Source organism: Abrus precatorius, unplaced genomic scaffold, assembly GCF_003935025.1.
Source record: "Abrus precatorius isolate BTA unplaced genomic scaffold, Abrus_2018 Scaffold2, whole genome shotgun sequence".
In the NCBI taxonomy this organism is placed as follows: Eukaryota; Viridiplantae; Streptophyta; class Magnoliopsida; order Fabales; family Fabaceae; genus Abrus; species Abrus precatorius.
In genome coordinates, this window is record NW_020874362.1 from 15,757,620 (window position 1) to 15,778,693 (window position 21,074).

A 21,074-nucleotide genomic window follows, 5' to 3' on the forward strand; every position below is an offset into this window, starting at 1 on the left:
GTGACACAACAGCTGGCCTGGGTTGGAGGGAAATCACTCAGGAATTCTATGCCAACGCCATGAGGTTTAAAGGAAAAGGAATCCCTAAGTTCAGCTCCATGGTCAAAGGCATGAGGATTGACTTCTCTCCAGCAAACATCAACAAGGTGCTGGAAATTAATTCTGCACAAGATGCTGCACAACTAGACTTCAAAACATTTAAGGAAAGTCTAGATATTGATTTTGTGCAAATTCTGGAAAGGATTGGGAAACCAGGCACCACATGGGAGCTTAACCAGTCTAAGAAGCCCAAGCACATTTTCACCAAAAATCTTCTGCCCTTTACCAAAGTATGGAGCATGTTATCTTAAATTCTTTCATGCTTGTCAAACATAGCTCCACACTAGCTGTGAAGAGGGCTGCTCTGCTTTTTGCCATAGTCTCCGACATCTACATAGATGTGGGAGAAGTAAGAAGTGAATGCATTTTGGGAATACTAAAGACAAAAAAGGATTCATTAGCCTTCCCTTCAGTAATTACATTACTTTGTGAAGACGCAGGAGTAGAGTTTGGTGATTACCAAGAGAAAATCAGAGCTGCACCATCCATTTCTGCAGCTCTGATAAAAGAGACTTATGCAACTGTTTCCTGCACCTCTGCAGCCCCAATTCCTTAACAATTCCAAGACCTGAACATACATGTAGACTTATCACCTGAAAAGATTAGTTGTAGCCGAATTGTGGTGACTAATAATTTCTTACAGGAAATTAAAGACAAACAACTGTGGGATCCGATGTTATGTCGGATTGTATTTCTCTTAGGGACAGATAAAGCAAAAGGTTTTCGTAAAGGTACTGATGGTATTCTCAAATGCCAAGGTCGAGTTTGTGTCCCTAGAGATACTGAATTAAAGAGAGCAATTCTAGAAGAAGGACATAAGGGTAGTCTCAACATTCATCCTGGTGTTACCAAGATGTATCAAGATTTAAAGCAGATGTTTTGGTGGCCAGGCATAAAGCGAGAGATAGCTGAATTTGTTAAAGCTTGTTTGACTTGCCAGAAGGCAAAGGCGGAGCACCAGAGCCCTCCAGGAGAGTTGCAGACAATGGAAATTCCAGAGTGGAAGTGGGACCATGTGACTATGGACTTTGTGTCCCATCTACCTAGAACAATTAAAAATCATGATGCCGTGTGGGTCATAGTTGATAGGCTAACCAAGAGTGCGCATTTCTTGCCAATTAACATGACCTTTAGCTTGGAGAAATTAGCAAAATTGTACATTAGAGAGATTGTCAGGTTACACGGAGTACCTTCTAGTATTATCTCTGATAGGGATCCTCGATTCACTTCCCAGTTTTGGCAGAGTTTCCAAGAAGCTATGGGCACATAGTTGAGGTTGAGTTCTGCATATCATCTGCAGACAGATGGTCAATCTGAATGTACTATTCAGACCTTAGAGGACTTATTGCGGACTTGTATTGTAGAGCAGAAGAGTAATTGGTAGGATATGCTTCCTTTGGTAGAATTTACTTATAATAATAGCTACCATTCGAGTATAGATATGGCATCATTTGAAGCTCTGTATGGTAGAAGGTGTAGAACCCCTATCTGTTGGTTCCAAGATGGAGTACATTTGATGGTTGGACCTGAAATGCTGCAAGAAACTAAGGAGAAAATTAAACTTATTAGAGAAAAGCTTAGAGCCACCCATAGTCGACAGAAATCTTATGCTGACCGACGCAGAAGACCTCTAGAATTTGAGGTTGGTGATCACGTATTCTTGAGAGTATCACGCACTACAGGTGTGGGGCGAGCCTTAAGAGCTAAGAAGTTAACACCTAAGTTCATAGGACCATATCAGATATTACATCGTAGAGGACCAGTAGCTTATGAATTAGCGCTACCACCTCAGTTGTCTGGAATACATAATGTTTTCCATGTGTCGCAGTTAAGGAAGTATGTTCATGATACGTCTCATGTAATCGAGCCTGATGTTGTGGAGTTACGAGATGATTTGTCTGTGGAGGTCCCAGCTGCTCGTATTGAGGAAACTAGAGTTAAGGAACTTAGAGGCAAATCTATTCGGTTAGTAAAAGTTGTTTGGGACCCAGTAACTGGTGATGCCACATGGGAGTTAGAGGAAAGAATGAGAAAGTTGTACCCTCATATTTTCTCTGAGTGATAAAATTTTCGAGGACGAAAATTTATTTTTGGGGAGAGAATTGTCAGGCTAGAGATTTATTATTGAGTAATCTATAATATTTTATACTTGTTCAATGTTAATTGAAGGATTATTTGGTATTGGAATAGATTTAGATGGAGTTTGAAATTATTTATTAAAAAAAAAAAAAAAGTGAACAGTACCGTATGAACAGTGTCAGATGAACAGTAAAACTGCCTATGAACAGTGCAAACTACGTACAAACCGCGTATGAACAGTGAAAACCGCGTATGTACAGTTACTGCTGACGTCATGGCTGACGTCACAAACGCGTACAGTACGCGTGCACAGTATTTTCTGGCGTGAATAGTGCCCTGAACAGTGTTTCCGGCGTGAACAGTAAGGTGATTAACAGTGTTTCCTGCGATGAACAGTAAATTCCGGCGGTGAACAGTAAATTTCAAAAATTTTCTATAAAAAGGGGGCTTCACACGAAATTTTCATTTCTTCACCCCTATCCAAGGTTCTCAAAGGTTCTAAGGCCAAATACCACCATTTCTCTCATACTAAACCTTCCTAAACTTAGATTTCTTGTCAGATCTGAGATTCTACGTCTATTCTGAAGGATTTGAAGTAAGTTTATTTAAGTTTGAAGCTAGATTTACCGTTCGTTTCTCTTCTCCTTCTCTATCTCATAGAAGTTCATGGTGTTCTTAGGAGAAACTTCGTTCTAAAGCTGAATCTTCGGTGAATCTTGCATTAAAACAAGTAATATTCGGTAGATCTAGTGTGAATCATCTTTCTGAGGTAAGGGGAGTTTACTTTAACCTATGAACTACATTTTGAACAGTTTAATATGCTATTTCAAGATGTTTTTATATGATTTTGTTAGATCTTTTGAATAAAAGCTATTTTCTAAGCTGTAACTGCTGTTAATTGATTTAAAATGCTGAGATTTTGGCTGATCTATTATAAACTTGCTTTAGTTGAGCTGTTAAAATAACTTTGGCGATGTGCATCATGCTGAGATATATATTTTGCATCATTATAGAGCCGAGTTACATGTTTAGGTGGGTAGACATGTAACGGTAAGTTCATGCTGAGCTGCTGTGCTGTGCTGTCTGGATCCAGATACCGGAATGGGTCGCTCCCAGACCGGCTCGGTTCCTTCTGGATTACTTAGGCTGTGAAACTAGTTGGAAACCGTTTTCATGCTGAGCATTAGATGGGCTGGAAATGCATGAGATTATTGCTGTGAGAAATATTTTGCTCTATATATATGATTTTATTTTAAGTTTGGTAAGCTCACCCTTACATTTCTTTCTATGTCGTTGTGTGCGTGTGTACTGCGATGATCGTACTGTGGTACATGAGTAGATGTAGTAGGTGTTGCATCTACTTCACAGGCTGAGGGGCCAGTAAAGAAATGATTGAAGCTGGGGTCGAGTAATATTGCATCAAAGTCCTTTTTCCTTATATTTTGAGACCTTATGTAGAGGGAGCTACGTAGTATAATTTTGGGTATTTTGAATATTATGAACTAAATGTAATATTGTGTTGTTTTATTAGATATTTGTTGTAAGAAACTCTATTTTATTTTGAATGAGAAGAGAATTTCATATTTATATTCTCTATACTTTATTTATTTTAAATAAGTTTGTGATGTAGAAACAATGTTCTCGGTTCCTTATAAAAAAGGGTCGTGACACAACAGCTGGCCTGGGTTGGAGGGAAATCACTCAGGAATTCTATGCCAACGCCATGAGGTTTAAAGGAAAAGGAATCCCTAAGTTCAGCTCCATGGTCAAAGGCATGAGGATTGACTTCTCTCCAGCAAACATCAACAAGGTGCTGGAAATTAATTCTGCACAAGATGCTGCACAACTAGACTTCAAAACATTTAAGGAAAGTCCAGATATTGATTTTGTGCAAATTCTGGAAAGGATTGGGAAACCAGGCACCACATGGGAGCTTAACCAGTCTAAGAAGCCCAAGCACATTTTCACCAAAAATCTTCTGCCCTTTACCAAAGTATGGAGCATGTTATCTTAAATTCTTTCATGCCTGTCAAACATAGCTCCACACTAGCTGTGAAGAGGGCTGCTCTGCTTTTTGCCATAGTCTCCGACATCTACATAGATGTGGGAGAAGTAAGAAATGAATGCATTTTGGGAATACTAAAGACAAAAAAGGATTCATTAGCCTTCCCTTCAGTAATTACATTACTTTGTGAAGACGCAGGAGTAGAGTTTGGTGATTACCAAGAGAAAATCATAGTTGCACCATCCATTTCTGCAGCTCTGATAAAAGAGACTTATGCAACTGTTTCCTGCACCTCTGCAGCCCCAATTCCTTAACAATTCAAGAAAGAGAAACCGATGATGATGAAGGACACTCTGAAGCAGCTAGCTGAAGGGCAGAACCAATTGGCTGAAAGGCAGACTGAGCTGCACAATAGCCTCAAAGCTGGAGTTATGTTAATGGAATGTATTATGCTGAATATTGGTCAGAAATTGGGAATGACCAAAGATGAAATGTATCATACTCCAGACTTGGCAGAGAATGCCTAGTGCCTTCATTCTTCTGTTTTCAAGAATATGCCAATATACAGAACCCACTTTCCTCAGCCACCATTTGAAGATGTAGTGGAAGAAGAAGAAGAGGAAGAAGGTTCTGAAGAGGAAAGCTCAGAGGAAGAAGATGCAGCAGAAGACTAGTTTAGGAATTTATTTTCTGTTATTAGGAGTTTGTAAATTTTTGGTAGTTTTAAACTTTTTGGGTTGTAATCACTAATTGGTACAATTTGGGTTAAATTTCACATACTTGTTCTGCATTTATATTAGTTTTCTAACTAATTACCTTTCTCTTGCTGTAAATTGATGGAATTCTGGTGTTTTTGTGCAGAGAATGTCACACACACAACACTCACACACATTGGATGGTGACTCTTGCACAAGCTTCCATGAAAGGGGGGTTTCATTCTCTACCTCTTATTCATGTGTTAGCCTCACATTACACTGAATTGTTTTTGAAAAACACTAAAATACTAGAATAAATAATAAACTGCTGGCTGTGAATTCTATGTGAATTTCTTTTTAAGTTGTTTTTCCCATTCTCAAAATGAAATCACACTTGTATTTTCAAAATGAGGCAGTCTTGCCACTAGGTTCATATATTTCTGAAAAGTTCATTGTGTTTTCATTAATCCACATGATCACTTATAAATACCTAGTGAGATTTGAGCTGTCTAATTCTTTTTCTTGTGTGATTAATCATATTTGGCTGCATTCTCTAGAACTTGCCCCTGTTCTTAATTGAATATGCATGTTACAGTTTTCACCCACATGATAGAGGCCATGATTGATATCCTTAGTTAGCCAAAAATGCCTTCCCTTATGATTATTTGTCTTAGTTCACCCCTTTGAGCTTAATATCCCTTTTCTTGAAATTATCTCACTACAAGCCTTGCTGAAAAACCAATTTTACCATTCAAAGGAAAAGAGGCATAGTGAGTTTAATCAAGAATGAGTTTTAAAACTAAGTTTGGGGTGGCATCCACATTTTAATTGCTTGAGGACAAGCGAGGTTCTAAGTTTGGGGTGGGGAATAGCAAGCTATCTAACTTTGAGTTCAAAAAGTCAGAAAGAAAGAACAAAAGTGCTGCAAAAAAATGAAAAATTATGCAGCAAAACTGTGGAAAGAGTAAAACATGAGTTCAAAAATAGAATCTGAGTTGAAAAGAGCAAAATGGAGATCAAAAAGAAGAAATTCGCAGCAAACTGTTGTAGAGAAAAGAAAAAGAAATTCAAGGAAAAGAAAAGAGTAAATGGAAGCAAGAGAAGAGAAAAAGGAAAATGAAAATTCTGCTACACAAAAATAATTTGTTTGCTGCATAATTGAGGGATTTAATGTGAATTGATGCTAAACCAGACTAGTTTTAAAGTCATTCACTCAAAATGCCTCTGATCTTTTGAAATTGCAACTTGTTTCTTATTTTGTTCAGTATCTACCTTAACCTAAGCCCTGTTATAAACTGTAAAAAGTTCTCTTGATGTGTGATTGGCTGTACTAACCAGAGGAGATGGAGAAATTGGGCAAACATATGGTAGAGTGTAGTTGAATTGATGATTAAAGAGAGAAAACAGTACCTAAACACTGCTGAGAAATGAGGGAAACACTGTCCAGTGAGAAGCGATCATGATTTTTAATGTTTCTCACATGAACTTGGCTGATATATATTCACTTAGATAGTAATTATTGCTTAAAACTTGAGGAATATATTGTGATTGCCATGCTGAGTAATTGGAAGAACATCTTAAATGAAAACTATGTAGAAAACACAGAATTACAAATTGGAAAATTCTGATATAGAAGTTTGTGAATTAGTTTTTGAAAAGTGGAAGAATTACCCTTAGTTTAGTTTGATTTACTTGAGGACAAGCAAAAATTCAAGTTTGGGGTAGTGATGAATCTATATTTTGACTGATATTTTAGCATAATTCTAACACATTTGATAATAAAAATATATAAAGAAAGCAAGAAAACTCAGAAAAAGAGAAGGAATTGAAGTTTTGTTTAAATTTGTAGTTATTTTAGCAATTGTGAAATTTTTGCTTAGGAATTAAGTTTTTAATCTTGTTTTTGAAGGAATAATTTGAGCAAGGATCATATCCATGGAGGTTTGATGACAAGGAAGAGGAAAGAAGCAAGTCTGGACTCCAAAAACACAAGAATAAGAAAATGCAGACTGGGCGTGATCACTATTGTCAGTGAAAGTGATCACTTCAGAGCTCAAAGAAGAAGTGAAGCTTGGGCGTTACCACTTTTATCATTAAAAGTGATAGTTGCAGAGAGGCAAAATATCAGGAAAGCTCTGCGTAACCACTATTGTCATCAAAAGTGATCGTTCCAGAGAGTCTTCAACTTGGCGAGTTGCGCGTAGTCACTTTTATCTGTAAGAGTGATAACGCGCAACTACTTTGGCTCTGCGTTGTCACTTTTATCAGCAAGAGTGATAGTTCCAGAGAGCTCTCAATAACAGGAAGTTGCGCGTGGCCACTATTACTGGGAAAAGTGTTAACGCGCAACCATAAACCCTTTGCGTAACTACTATTTCTCATAAAAGCTATGCCGTGAAAATCTGGGAAATTCTATAAATACCAGAAACGATCCGGAAAAGAGGGGATTCTGTTCATTTTTAGTTTTTTTAGTTAGACTTTTGTTAGAGGAAGTGAGAGAGAGGAGTGGGGATTCGAATCTCAGAACTTCATGAAGAGGAATTGGAGTGGAGCAAGCTTCGATGACGATTCTGATTTTCTTCTTCTCTTTCTTTTCTTTTCTCTGCTGCCATGGCTGTGTACTTTGATGATAGCTAGGGATTGTAGATCTGAAACGAATATGTTGAATTGATTTTGGATCTGGATTTCAAGCTTTGGAATAGATTGAGTGATTGATTCTGCACTTTACGTAAGAACTGAATGGAAATTTGATTAACTAATTTCAGAGGAACTCTTGTCAATGGAAATTGAATTTGTTCTTCAGATCTGAACCAATCACCAAGATTATAGTTTTCCTAGGGATAAGGAACTTTGATCTTGCAATCTTTTGGTTTCTTATACTTAAAGCAATGTTGAATTAAATCAGATCTAAGGAATTAGAATGTTTTAACTGAATGTTAGGTTCACCGAGTTAAGGAATTAACCTCTGAATAATAGAATGTGAAATTGATTGTCTTTCTTTCCAAATGCTTGTTAATTCAGAACTTTATTGATTAAACATTGGAGTTTTGGTGAAGCAATTCCCCTAGCTATGGTTTCTTTCTCTGTTATCACATAATTGTTTGTTCATTGTTCTATTTTTTGCAAGTTCATTATACTTTTAATTGTTCTAGTTTGCTGTTATTACATGTTACTACTCTCCTTCCAATTTCAAAAAAGCTTAAATGGTTATAATTCTATGAAGTGGTATTTGAAACCTAAATTCCCTGTGGAGACGATATTTGGATCTTAAATTTACTCATTACTTGCTGCAATCCTAGTGCACTTGCTAGTGTTAGATTGCGAACAATATGCACTAATGAAGCTCAATTAAACCAAAAACATGGAGAGAAAGATGTACTAAAATATGACTATCACTCACCCTTACATTTATTTTTTAAGGTAACCAAAACGATCAGCACCAGGCTCAGTGAAGGGATGGATGAAATTGCTATAGGACTTAGATTTTATTTTGAAACTTTGATGTAATTAAATAGGTCCTGTAGCAGTTATTGATATAAACTTGTAATCCTTTATTATTTTGAAATACTTTGATGAAACCCTGTGTTGGAAAATTCTATTTAAATGAAAAATTTTATTATTCATATTTTGTGAAATTTATTATTTTGAAGTAAAATTTAAGGTGTTACAACTGATCTATCTGCTAGCTGTAAGGTCATCCTTGTTGGGCGTACCTCCACATCTCCAATCTTCTTCAGCACGGATAAAGCATCAAATTGATACTAGCTCCAAGATCTAGAAGTGCCTTACCCACTGCTAAATTCCCAATCGACACTAGAAGAGTGAAATTGCCCGAATCTCTAGATTTTTCAGGTAAAGATTTCTGTATAGCACTGCACCCTGCTTCAAGCTCCATAGTTTCTTCTTCATGAATCCTTCTCTTCTTGGTTAACAAATCCTTCATGAATCTAGCATATGTAGGCATTTGTTCCATGGCTTCAGTGAAAGGAATGTTGATCTGGAGCTTTTTCACGATATCCAGAAACCTTACAAACTGTCTTTCTTTTTCTTTCTTTGATGGATCATGAGGGTAAGGTTGGTTTTTGAAAAGAATTGTAGAAATTACCTTCTTGCCCTTCTTCTTACTCTTTTCTTTTTCTACTCCACTCTTTTCTTTTACTTCCTCTTTTTCATTTTGTTTTTCACTCTCACTCTTATTATTTACATCCTTACCTTTATCGCTTTCTCCATCTTTCCTCTCAATCTCTTTATCAACCTCACCACTCTTCTCATTTTCTTCTTCCTCCTCACTCAACTTTTTCTCACCCATACCAACATCACTTCCTACCACCTTTTTACTCCTTATGGTGATGGATTGGCATTGCTCCTTGGGGTTGGTTTTAGTGTTTGCTGAAAATGGACCTACAGACTTGTCAGCCAATTGTTTGGTAAGCTGACCCACCTGTACTTCCAGATTTTTAATAGAAGTCTCTGTATTCTTTTGGTTTGTGATGGATAGCTGCATAACTGGTCCTCTTATTTTTACAATAGTTTTTAGTGCAATTAATAAAGAAAACATGCTAGAAATAGTAGAAAACCCTTAAAAAATAATAAAATGTTGCATGTCACTTTTAAACATAGTTATTTTAAAATTTATTGATTTTCTATGTAAAAAGTGACATTTCAAGTATGCTTTTGTAGGGAATTCTGAGCTAAGTTCATGAGAATTGGATGATCAAGGAAAAATAGAAAAAAAGTAGCAAAAATTGGAGGAAAGAAGTTGATAATTGAAAAACAGCCTCTGAGTGATCACTTTTGCTGGTGAAAGTGATCACTCCAGAACCATAAAATGAAGAAGAACTTCTGCGTAATCACTTTTGCTGGAAAAAGTGAGCGTTCCAGAGAATCCTCTAAGAAGAGTAGTTGCGCGTGTTCACTATTATCAGCAAAAGTGAACACGCGCAAGAAAGCAGCTTCTGCGTGTTCACTATTTCTAGCAGAAGTGAACACGCGCATGACATTAGCAAAGGAAGCTTCTGCGTGGCTACTATTTTCAACAAAAGTGAACACTTTGAAGTGCGCGTGGCTACTATCACCAGCAAAAGTGAACACGCACAAGTGGAAATGAAGAATTAGCCTCTGCGTGATTACTATTGCTGGAAAAAGTGATCATGCCAGCAGAGCGGGAATTCTATAAAAGGCAGTTAGCTCAGGAATTCTAGGAGTTTTTTGTTCATTTTTTATTTTCCATTTGTTTTTGTTGTTGAGAGAGTCAGAGAGGGAGATTGAGGACGAACATCAAGCTTCATTTCTTGAGGGATCAGATTGGAGATTGGCTTGAAGATGTTTCTTCTTTGTTCATTCTCTTCTACTCTTCTCTTCTCTTCTCTTTTTGTAATGTTTTCTTAAACTCTTTGTTGTTAAGAATTGTGAATCTGAAATGGAAATGTTGAATTGATTTTGGATCTGAACTTTGAGTTTTGGATTGGATTGAGTGATTGATTCTGCTGTTAAAGTAGTGATTGAATGGAAATTTGATCAACTAATCATAGAGGAACTCTTATCAATGGGAATTGAATTTGTTTCTCAGATCTGAATTAATTACCAAGGTTATTGGTTTCTTAGGGATAAGATATCTTAATCTTGCAATCTTTTGGTTTCTCAAACTTAATGCAGCATTTGATTGGATTAGATCTAAGGGATTGGAGTGATTTGATTAGATGCTAGATTCATTGAGGAAAGGGATTGTCCTTTGATTAATACAACGTGAAACTGATTGTCATTCCATCTGAATGCTTGAAAGTTCAGAACTTTATTGATTCAATGTTGAAGTTTTGGTGAAACAAATTCCTAACTACTCTTTCTACATCTGTTTACTATATACTTTTGTACTAACTGTTCTGTTTTACTTTCTAATTTCATTTTTGATACATTCATACCAATTCCATCTGAAATTTGTAAAGCTCAACTAATTGTGATCTTGTGAAGTGGTAATTGAGAACTTTATTCCCTGAGGACGATACTTGGAACTCAATTTGATTCTAAGATTTTTTATAACTTGCTACAACAACACTAGTTCACTTGCTAGTCAGTTTACCTTCATTGCAACAGCAGTTGTAAAAAGTGTGACAAGTTTTTGGCGCCGTTGCCAGGGAATAATTTGTTTCAATATCATTAGTAACAGGAAAATAACTAGATTGAGCATTTGTTTCTTTAAATTTTCTTCAAATATTACATTACATGTGCAGTTTTCTGTTTTCATTATACTATATCTGTGTTTAGTTGTATATGCGTGGGAAAAACAAAAATAAATCTACTCTTGTCTTTGATCCTGACATTGATAGAACTCTTAGGAGATTAAGAGAAGAGACTAGAGCAGAGAGATCTATAGGAAGTGACAGTGATCTAGAGGTTATACATTCTCCAGAATTTCAAGTCACTCCTTTTGCAAATAGGAAACATTCACCTTTTAGACAACCAACTCCAAAAGTTGAAATGGCAGAACAACATAGAATGAGAACACTAGGAGATTATGCAATTCCAGATATGCAAGGCTATAATTCTTCAATTGTTAGACCAACCATTCAAGCCAATCATTTTGAGATAAAACCAGCCTTACTTCACCTAGTGCAGCAGGAGCAATTTTCTGGTGGAATTTCTGATGATCCTAATCTGCATATTTCTAATTTTCTGCAGTTGTGTGATACTATAAGGATGAATGGAGTAAGTGAAGATGCTATAAGACTGAGGCTATTTCCATTTTCTTTAAGAGACAAAGCCAAATGTTGGTTACAAGCACAGCCTCAGGGAAGTATCACCACATGGACTGAACTTGTGAATAAATTTCTAACAAAATATTTTCCTCCCTCAAAAGCTGCTAAGCTGAGAGGAGAAATAACATCTTTTGTGCAGCAGGAAGGAGAATCACTTTATGAAGCATGGGAAAGATATAAAGGGTTGCTGAGAAGATGTCCACATCATTGTATTCCAGAATGGATGCAGCTGGAAACTTTTTATAATGGAATGAATGTAGTAACTAGAACTATGATTGATGCAGCTGCAAGAGGATCTTTGAGCATGAAATCCTTGGAAGAAGCCCAAAGAATCATTGAGATGATGGCTTCATCCATGTATCAAAATTCCAACTTGAGGAATATAAGAAGAGGCAATGAATACGAAGCAAAGATGATGGAAACTTTTCTTGCACAGAATCAGCTGCAGAACCAATTATTTTCTGATCAAATAGCAGCTTTGACTCAGCAGATTAATAATTTGCAGACTGGAAATGTGGTAACAAGTCAGTTGACATGCGATTTTTGTGTAGGGAATCATGCTAATGGTGCATGTGATGTACCTACCCCTGAACCACAAGAGGAAGTCAATTATATAGGGAATTATCAAAGACAGCAACAATCTTATCCTCAACAATCATTTTCTCCTGGATTTCAGTATTCTAATAATAGGAATCAACAATTTTATAATTGGAATCCTCAGAATTCTGCAATGAAAAGCACTAATACATCTCTTCCATTTTCAAATGCAGGAAATCACCAACAAAAGCAGTACTTTCAAGGAAATTCTTCTACTCAACCTCAAAGGAGTCAACATTCAGCTAGACCAATGAGTGAAAGAATGAACGAGATTGAGGAAACAATGTTACAATTCATGAAAGTCACTCAATCCAGCATCAAGAATCAAGAAGCTTCTATGAAGAAGTTAGAAACTCAAATTGGACAGCTGGCTGAACAATTAACAAGCAGAGAGGAAGGAAGATTTCCAAGTAACACAGTGGTGAATCCAAAGGAACAATGTCAAGCTATAGTTACAAGAAGTGGAGCTATTGTAGCCAGTCCAAAACCAGCTGAAAAGAAACTGAATAATGTTGCAGCAGAAAAGCAAGTAGAAAATGCAGCAGAGGAAAGAAATTTAAAAGAAGAATTGCAGCAAGGAAACATCAAGCTACTAAAGAGAGAACATTCAGAAATGAATGAAGAAGTTCATAAAAGTCCTGAAAGAAAGACAAAGAAGCAATTATTTGAGGACACTTACAAGCCAATTGATCCGAAAAAATATAAGAGACTGCCTTATCCTCAAAGAGTGCAAAATCCTAAGCAAGAGGAGCAGTTTGAGAGGTTTCTAAATGTGTTCAAAAAGCTGCAAATTAACATTCCATTTGCTGAAGCTTTGGAGCAAATGCCATCTTATGCCAAATTCATGAAGGAACTAATCTACAAGAAAAGGTAGTTAGAACATGATAAGACGATACCCTTGACAGAGGAGTGCAGTGCTATTCTTAGAAGAAAACTTCCTCAAAAATTAAAAGACCCAGGATCCTTTAGCATACCTTGTGAAATAGGAAATTGTACTGTGGGAAAAGCATTGTGTGATTTGGGGGCAAGCATTAATTTGATACCATTAGCCATTATGAAGAAATTGGGGATAGAGGAAGTGAAACCAACCAACATTACATTGCAATTAGCTGATAGATCATATACTTATCCATATGGAGTAGTAGAGGATTTGTTGGTTAAGGTTGACAAATTTATTTTTCCTGCAGATTTTGTCATATTAGACATGGAGGTAGATGCAAACATACCATTAATCTTGGGCAGACCTTTCCTTGCAACTGGACGAGCTCTCATTGATGTGCAAAAAGGAGAGTTAATGCTTAGAGTTCAAGAGGAAAAGGTAATATTTAATGTATTTGAAGCTTTGAAATATCCAATTGATGATAACACATGTATGAGAGTAGATACATTGGATTCTATGATCACTCCTTATTCTTTAAATGGATTTGACGAAATTTCTGTGTTGAGAGAAACCATAGCTACAGGAAATACTAAATCTCTGCATTTTGAAGATGAAAACGTATTTGAAATGGAGCAGCAATTGGAAACTCTACCTATTTTAATACCTGCAGAAGAATCAATCAAAGAGGAGTTGAAAAATGAAGGAGAAGAAGAGAAAAGTCAGAAGCTGGAATTAAAGCAACTTCCATCTTACTTGAGATATGCATTCTTAGATCATAAACATGAAAATCCAGTTATCATAAGCAATGAACTCAAGGAAGAAGAGGAGGAGAAGTTGCTGAGAATTTTGAGAACCCATAAATCAGCAATAGGGTGGAACATCTCAGATTTGAAAGGTATAAATCCATCCTTTTGTAAGCACAGAATTTTATTTGAAGAAAATTTTAAACCAGTTGTGCAGCCTCAAAGAAGATTAAACCCTGCCATGAAGGAAGTGGTAAGGAAGGAAGTCATTAAACTATTAGATGCAGGGATCATATATCCTATTTCAGACAGCAATTGGGTAAGTCTTGTGCAAGTGGTACCTAAAAAGGGTGGAATGACTGTAGTACCAAATGAAAAGAATGAGTTGATACCCACAAGGACTCTAATAGGATGGAGGATGTGTATAGATTATAGAAAGCTGAATGATGCAACCAGAAAAGATCATTTTCCTCTACCTTTTGCAGACCAAATGCTAGAAAGGTTAGTTGGACATGCATTTTGCTGCTTTTTAGATGGATATTTTGGCTATAACCAAATTGCTGTAGATCCAATTGATCAAGAAAAAACTGCTTTTACTTGTCCCTTTGGAATATTTCCATATAGAAGAATGCCTTTTGGGCTGTGTAATGCTCCAGCTACATTTCAAAGGTGCATGTTAGCTATTTTTTCTGACTTGGTTGAGAAAATAATTGAGGTATTCATGGACGATTTTTCTGTTTTTGGGAATTCATTTGATGATTGTTTATCTAACTTGTCCATTGTTTTGCAGAGATGTCAAGACACCAACTTGGTGTTAAATTGGGAGAAATGTCACTTTATGGTGCAAGAAGGAATAGTGCTTGGCCATAAGATTTCAATTAGAGGGATGGAGGTTGATCAAGCTAAAATAGAAGTGATTAGTAAATTACCTCCACCTGTGAATGTGAAAGGAATTAGAAGTTTCTTAGGCCATGCTGGGTTTTATAGGAGGTTCATTAAAGATTTTTCTAAAATTGCCAAACCTCTGAGTGACTTGCTTGTAAAGGATGCAGCATTTGTATTTGATGAATCTTGTATGCATGCTTTTACTATCTTAAAAGAAAAACTGATTTCTGCTCCAATTCTTGTTAAACCTGACTGGACTATACCATTTGAGTTAATGTGTGATGCAAGTGACAATGCAGTGGGTGTTGTATTAGGACAAAGAAAAGATAAAAGACTACATGTGATTTACTATGCTAGTAGAGTCCTAAACTCTGCACAGATTAATTAAACAACCACTGAAAAAGAGTTGCTTGCTATAGTATTTGCTTTTGATAAATTCAGGTCTTATTTAGTAGGGTCCAAGGTTGTGGTATATACTGACCATGCTGCTCTGAAATATTTGTTTTCTAAGCAGGATGCTAAACTAAGACTGCTGAGATGGATTCTACTACTTCAAGAATTTGAGTTAGAAATTCGAGATAAGAAAGGAAAAGAGAATGGTGTTGTAGACCATCTATCCAGAATTCCATTGGATACAATGTCATCAGATTACTTGGATATTAATGAAGAATTTCCTGATGAAAGGCTGCTAACTGTGGATGAAGTACCTTGGTTTGCTGATATAGCAAATTTTAAGGCCACTCAGCACATTCCAAAGAGAATGAATTGGCAGCAAAGAAAGAAATTTCTTCATGACAGTAAGTTCTATATTTGGGAAGATCCTCATCTATTCAAAATTGGAGTAGATGGCATTTTGAGAAGATGTATTTCACAGAAAGAACAAGCTGATATCCTATGGCATTGCCACAATTTAGATTATGGAGGCCATCATTGTGGATCAAGAACAGCTGCCAAAGTATTACAAGCTGGATTTTTCTGGCCTACATTGTTCAGAGATGCAAAAATTTATGTAGAAAACTGTGATAAATGCCAAAGAGTTGGTAACATTTCTAGAAGACATGAGATGCCTTTGAACAATATCTTGGAGATGGAACTGTTTAATGTATGGGGAATAGACTTTATGGGACCATTTCTAACTTCTTTTTCTCATGAATACATACTTGTGGCAGTGGATTGTGTGTCTAAATAGGTGGAAGCTATACCAACCAGAACAAACGAAGCCAAAGTGGTGATTTCCTTTATAAAGAAAAACATTTTTTCAAGATTTGGAGTGCCAAGAATTCTGATTAGTGATGGAGGATCACACTTCTGCAATAAATACCTTGATAATGTTCTGGATAAGTATGGAGTAAAACACAAAGTAGCAACTCCTTATCATCCTCAAACAAGTGGACAAGTGGAAATTTCAAACAGAGAAATCAAGAAGATCTTAGAGAAAGTAGTCAGTAACTCAAGAAAAGATTGGTCAAGGAAGCTTGATGATACATTATGGGCATACAGAACTGCATTCAAAACACCAATTGGTATGTCACCATATCAATTAGTGTTTGGGAAATCATGTCATCTTCCTGTGGAACTTGAACATAGAGCATATTGGGCTACTAAATGGCTGAATTTTGATTCAACCAAGGCTGGAGAAAAAAGAGTGTTACACCTACATGAACTGGAGGAATTCACACAAATTGCATATGAAAATGCAAAACTGTATAAAGAAAGGACTAAAAGAATACATGACAGATTCATCTTGCAGAGAGAATTCAGACCAGGGCAGTTAGTTCTACTATTCAATTCTAGATTGAAGTTGTTTCTTGGAAAACTCAAGTCTAGATGGTCAGGACCTTTTATGGTAAAAGAAGTATCTCTCTTTGGTGCTGTGTTACTTGAAGATCAAAGAGAAGGGAGAAAGTTTAAAGTCAATGGCCAAAGACTGAAGATTTACAATGGAGGAGAATTTAATAGGAACACTTTTTGCATTAACTTGGTTTCTCAGCAGTGAGGAACATTTAACGTCAAGCTAGTGACGTTAAAAGAGCGCTTTGTGAGAGGCAACTCACATTTCTGAACCATTTTTACTCTATTTGCAATTTACTTAAACTTTTGTTAATTCTTTATTTCAATTTCAGCAATTTTCTGATTTTAGATTCTATTTCATATGTGTTTTAGGAATAATGTGTTGATTCAATGAAGGCTCATGCTGTGGATGCATAAATGAGATGATTGAAATTGAATGCATGAGGCAATTAAGTTTCTAAGGAGCTTTGAATAACAAAAGGATTCACTATTTTGCAGAAAAGTGATCACGCAGAGCTTCAATTACAGGGTTCCATTTTGAACAATCACTTTTACTAATGAAAGTGATCACGCAGAGGAGCAAGGAACGACACCCTTCTCTAGAACAATCACTTTTGCTGATGAAAGTGAACAGCAGAACCCTTTGGAAGACACCCTTCTCTAGAACAATCAATTTTCCCCAGGCTTAAATAGAGGTAATGTAATGCGCGTAGTTACTTTTTCTAATAATAGTGATCACGCGCATGAGTTATGTGTAGTTACAAGTTAAGGTTGATGCGCGTTACCACTTTTTCTAGTAATAGTAATCACGCAGAAGGATATTACCTGTGCGTGATCACTTTTTCTGGAAAAAGTGAACACGCGCAACTCATTTCAAATTACTCAATGCAAAGCCCTCTGGAACGTTCACTATTTCTAGTAATAGTGAACACGCACATGCTATTTACCCTCAAAGTGTTCACTTTTGCCAGAAAAAGTGAACACGCACACAGCATCATCTCTACAACTTCCATTTTTTCTGAAAAAAGTGGCCACGTGCAATAAGCGTGTCCATTAAAATGCATAAAAGGAACCACGCAGAGCCATTTTCAGAATCTCAAATCTTAATTTCTTCATCTCATTTCTCAAATTCTTGATCTTTCTGAGCTTTTGCTGAACGAAATTTGTTTCTAAGCAATCAATTGAAGTTCATTCTGCACATTTCTCCAAATTCAGGTCAGTATTTTACTTCTCTGATTTAGAAATTAGGGTTCTTCATTTTGCAGAATTGGGGAAAACACTGAGTAATGGAAAAATAGAAATTTTCTTGTTAATAACTAATCTGAACATGCAATTACAAGGCAATGTAGAGTAATTCTCACTTCAATTGATAGATTTTTAGATGGAAAAAGACCTACATTGACAGATTGCATGAGTTAACCTTAGGACTTAAAGTGAAAAATAGTTAGGAAGAAATTTCTGCATAAATGTAACTCTTGAACTCTAGCATTTTGCATTCAAAATCATGAATATCTGAGTTTAAATGCTTCAAGGAACCATATTCTGCATTGTTATGATATTCTTATGTTCTGCATTATTCATATTCTGCTATTCTGAAATTGAAAATGTCCTGCATTTCATTGCATTCATGTCTTTCAGTGTATTGAAATATTCTTTTTATGCAGGAAATTTAAAAAAAAATGGTAAGGACATCAGACAACACTCCAGTTGGTGTAACGCCTTATATTTCTTTTCTCAATATATAATAAATTTTCATAAAAAGTTAAATAGTAGAGTAAATTTTTCTTTCAAAAACTCTCTAAATAGAAACAGACATGGAAATGACATAAGGTTCATAGAGTAAAATTTCATTAATTCATAAGTACTTTAGAAAAACAAAGATTCTAGAATTTTCATCAGCAATAAAAAGAAATAGTAGTTTTACAACTGTTTCAAAAGAATGCTATAGAACTGAAAATATTCATTACATAACTCAAAATAACTAAGTCCTATAGCAGTTCTCATCCATCCATGCACTGTGAGCCTGGTACTATTCAACCTGGTTTCCTGAAAAATGTTGTGTAAGGGTGAGTCTCTACCCTACCACTCATACATAACATATACATTCTTCACAAAACACATCTTATCACGATTAAAGAAAACATCATGGCATTACATATCACAAGGTTATATAAAGCATATTCTCATCTCAACGCGCATTACTTTACACAGATTCACAATTTCTTTTACTTTTATCCGCGCTTACCGCGCCCTGTGGCCACAGTTATCCGATGCCTCTATCCCGAGGTCTTACACATCCATGTAAATAGTCGCCGGATGGCCCAATGCAATACGGATACAACGCATGCAATAGACAGCCCCTTAGCAAAGGTAATGGTCAGGAGTCAAGTCGAGAAATGAGTGTGTGGCCATGTGGTGCATTCGAACACAATATTTCGTGCACAATCCCGAATGTCACTCACCACCCTGCATTTCCCCAAGATATCCCATATCGTCTCCATCTTCCACTCCCCAGTGTATCTCTGTAACTATTTACATCATATCTTTTTCCATCTCATACTCTTTCGAGTATATTCATATGTTCACATATGCCATTTCTCATGTTCACACATATTTTTCATCATATTTCCACATACTTTTCATCATATACATCAAACCATGGCATATTAACAATACACATCATTTTTACATGAAACACAATATATTCAAACATAAAACTTCCATCTCTTTGTATATTTCATATCACAAAATCATATAATCATATCAACCATCTTCAATATACCTTATCATGCCTTATTTGGACATAATATCACATTTTCACCATGTATTCATCATAAATCACATAAACAGCCAATTATTCTCACTATTCACCGATTATTTTTCATAAAGCAAGGATTATTCCACATATAATCACATACATGACAAGATCTATGAGAATACAAGTAATAAACATAACAAAATGATAAAGTAGAGCCCCCCTTACCTCAAAATAGAGCTTTTACAAGGATTTAACCGAAGGTTTAACTCTAGAACGGAGGTTTTCCTAAGAACATCATGAACATCTATAAGAAGAAGAAGAAGAAGAGAAATGAACGGTAAATCTAACTTCAAACTTAGAAAAACTTAGAAAAACTTAGAAAAATCTAACTTCAAACGTAGAATCACAGATCTGAAGAAAAATCTAAGTTTAGGAGGTTTAGTATGGGAGAAAATGGCGAGATATGACTTTAGAACCTTTGAGAACCTTGGATAGGAGCGAAGAAATGAAAATTTCGTCTGCAACCCCCTTTTTATAGAAAATTTTTGAAGTTACTGTTCACCGCCGGAACACTGTTCACCGCCTTACTGTTCATGCCGGAAACACTGTTTGCGGTAACTGTTCACGCCGGAAACACTGTACACACGTACTGTACACGGATTGTACGCGGATGTGACGTCAGCCATGACGTCATGTTGATGTCATTGATGACGTCATGCTGATGTCATTGATGACGTCATCGTCACTGTACAAAGGCGGTTTCACTGTTCATACACAGTTTACTGTTCATCGACACTGTTCATAGGCGGTTTTACTGTTCACTTTTTTTTTTTTTTTTTAATAATAAATTCTATCCAAATCTATTCCAATTATACTTTAACAAACCTCATTTTATTTAAATCAAAATATAGGATGTTACAGTTTGCTCTTCTAGAGGTACTCCTAGAACAAAGAGAGGAAGAGGAAGATTAGCAGGAGCCTCTTCATCAAGGCCAAATCCTCAACATGATCCAAGATTCAGGAGCATAGCTCATGAGAATTATTTCAGAGCTAATATCCTGAGAAGAAAGATTGTCCAAGATAGAGCAATTGAGATAGCTGAAGACCATTATCTAGAATGCAAGGAGGAAATTTAGAAAAGAGAATGGGAATCCTTCTGCATGATGGCTGGCATTGGCTGGAGAGACATTACACAATAATTTTATGCCAATGCCATGAGATTCAAGGGAGATCAGCTGCCTAAATACCATTCAATGGTCAAGGGGACAATAGTTGATTTTTCTGCTGCTAACATCAATAGAGTCCTCAACATTAAAACTCAAAAGCAACCTGGGCAGCAAGACTTTAAAGCATTCAGGGATGCTAAAGATAAGGACTTTGTTCAAGTCCTTGAGAGGATTGGGAAACCAGGGACTACTTGGGAGCTAAATCTATCAGAAAAGCCCAAATGCATCACAACCAAGAACCTTTTGCCCTTTGCAAAAGTGTGGAGCACATTTATTTTAAGTTCATTCATGCCTGTTAGGCATAGCTCCACTATAGCAGTGAAGAGAGCAGAACTCCTATATGCTATAGTTAATGATTTTTATATAGATGTAGGAGAAGTGATTAGTGGATGCATTCTAGACATCCTTAAGAGGAAAAGAGATTCTTTAACTTTCCCTTCGTTAATAACTGTTCTTTGTGAGGATGTAGGTATTGAAATTGGAGATTATCAAATCAAAATTAGAGTTGCACCTCCAATTACAGTAGCTGTGGTGAAGGAGATTTATGCTACTGTCTCTTGCACA

The 21,074-nt window shown here is 36.2% G+C and overlaps 1 non-coding gene across 1 annotated transcript; it reads right to left on the bottom strand.

The window, feature by feature from the left end:
* Positions 1-11,736: 11,736 nt before the first annotated feature.
* LOC113860503 lies at positions 11,737-11,843 on the bottom strand. Its single transcript, XR_003503955.1, has one exon. It is a non-coding gene; the product is annotated as a small nucleolar RNA R71 (small nucleolar RNA).
* Positions 11,844-21,074: the final 9,231 nt, after the last annotated feature.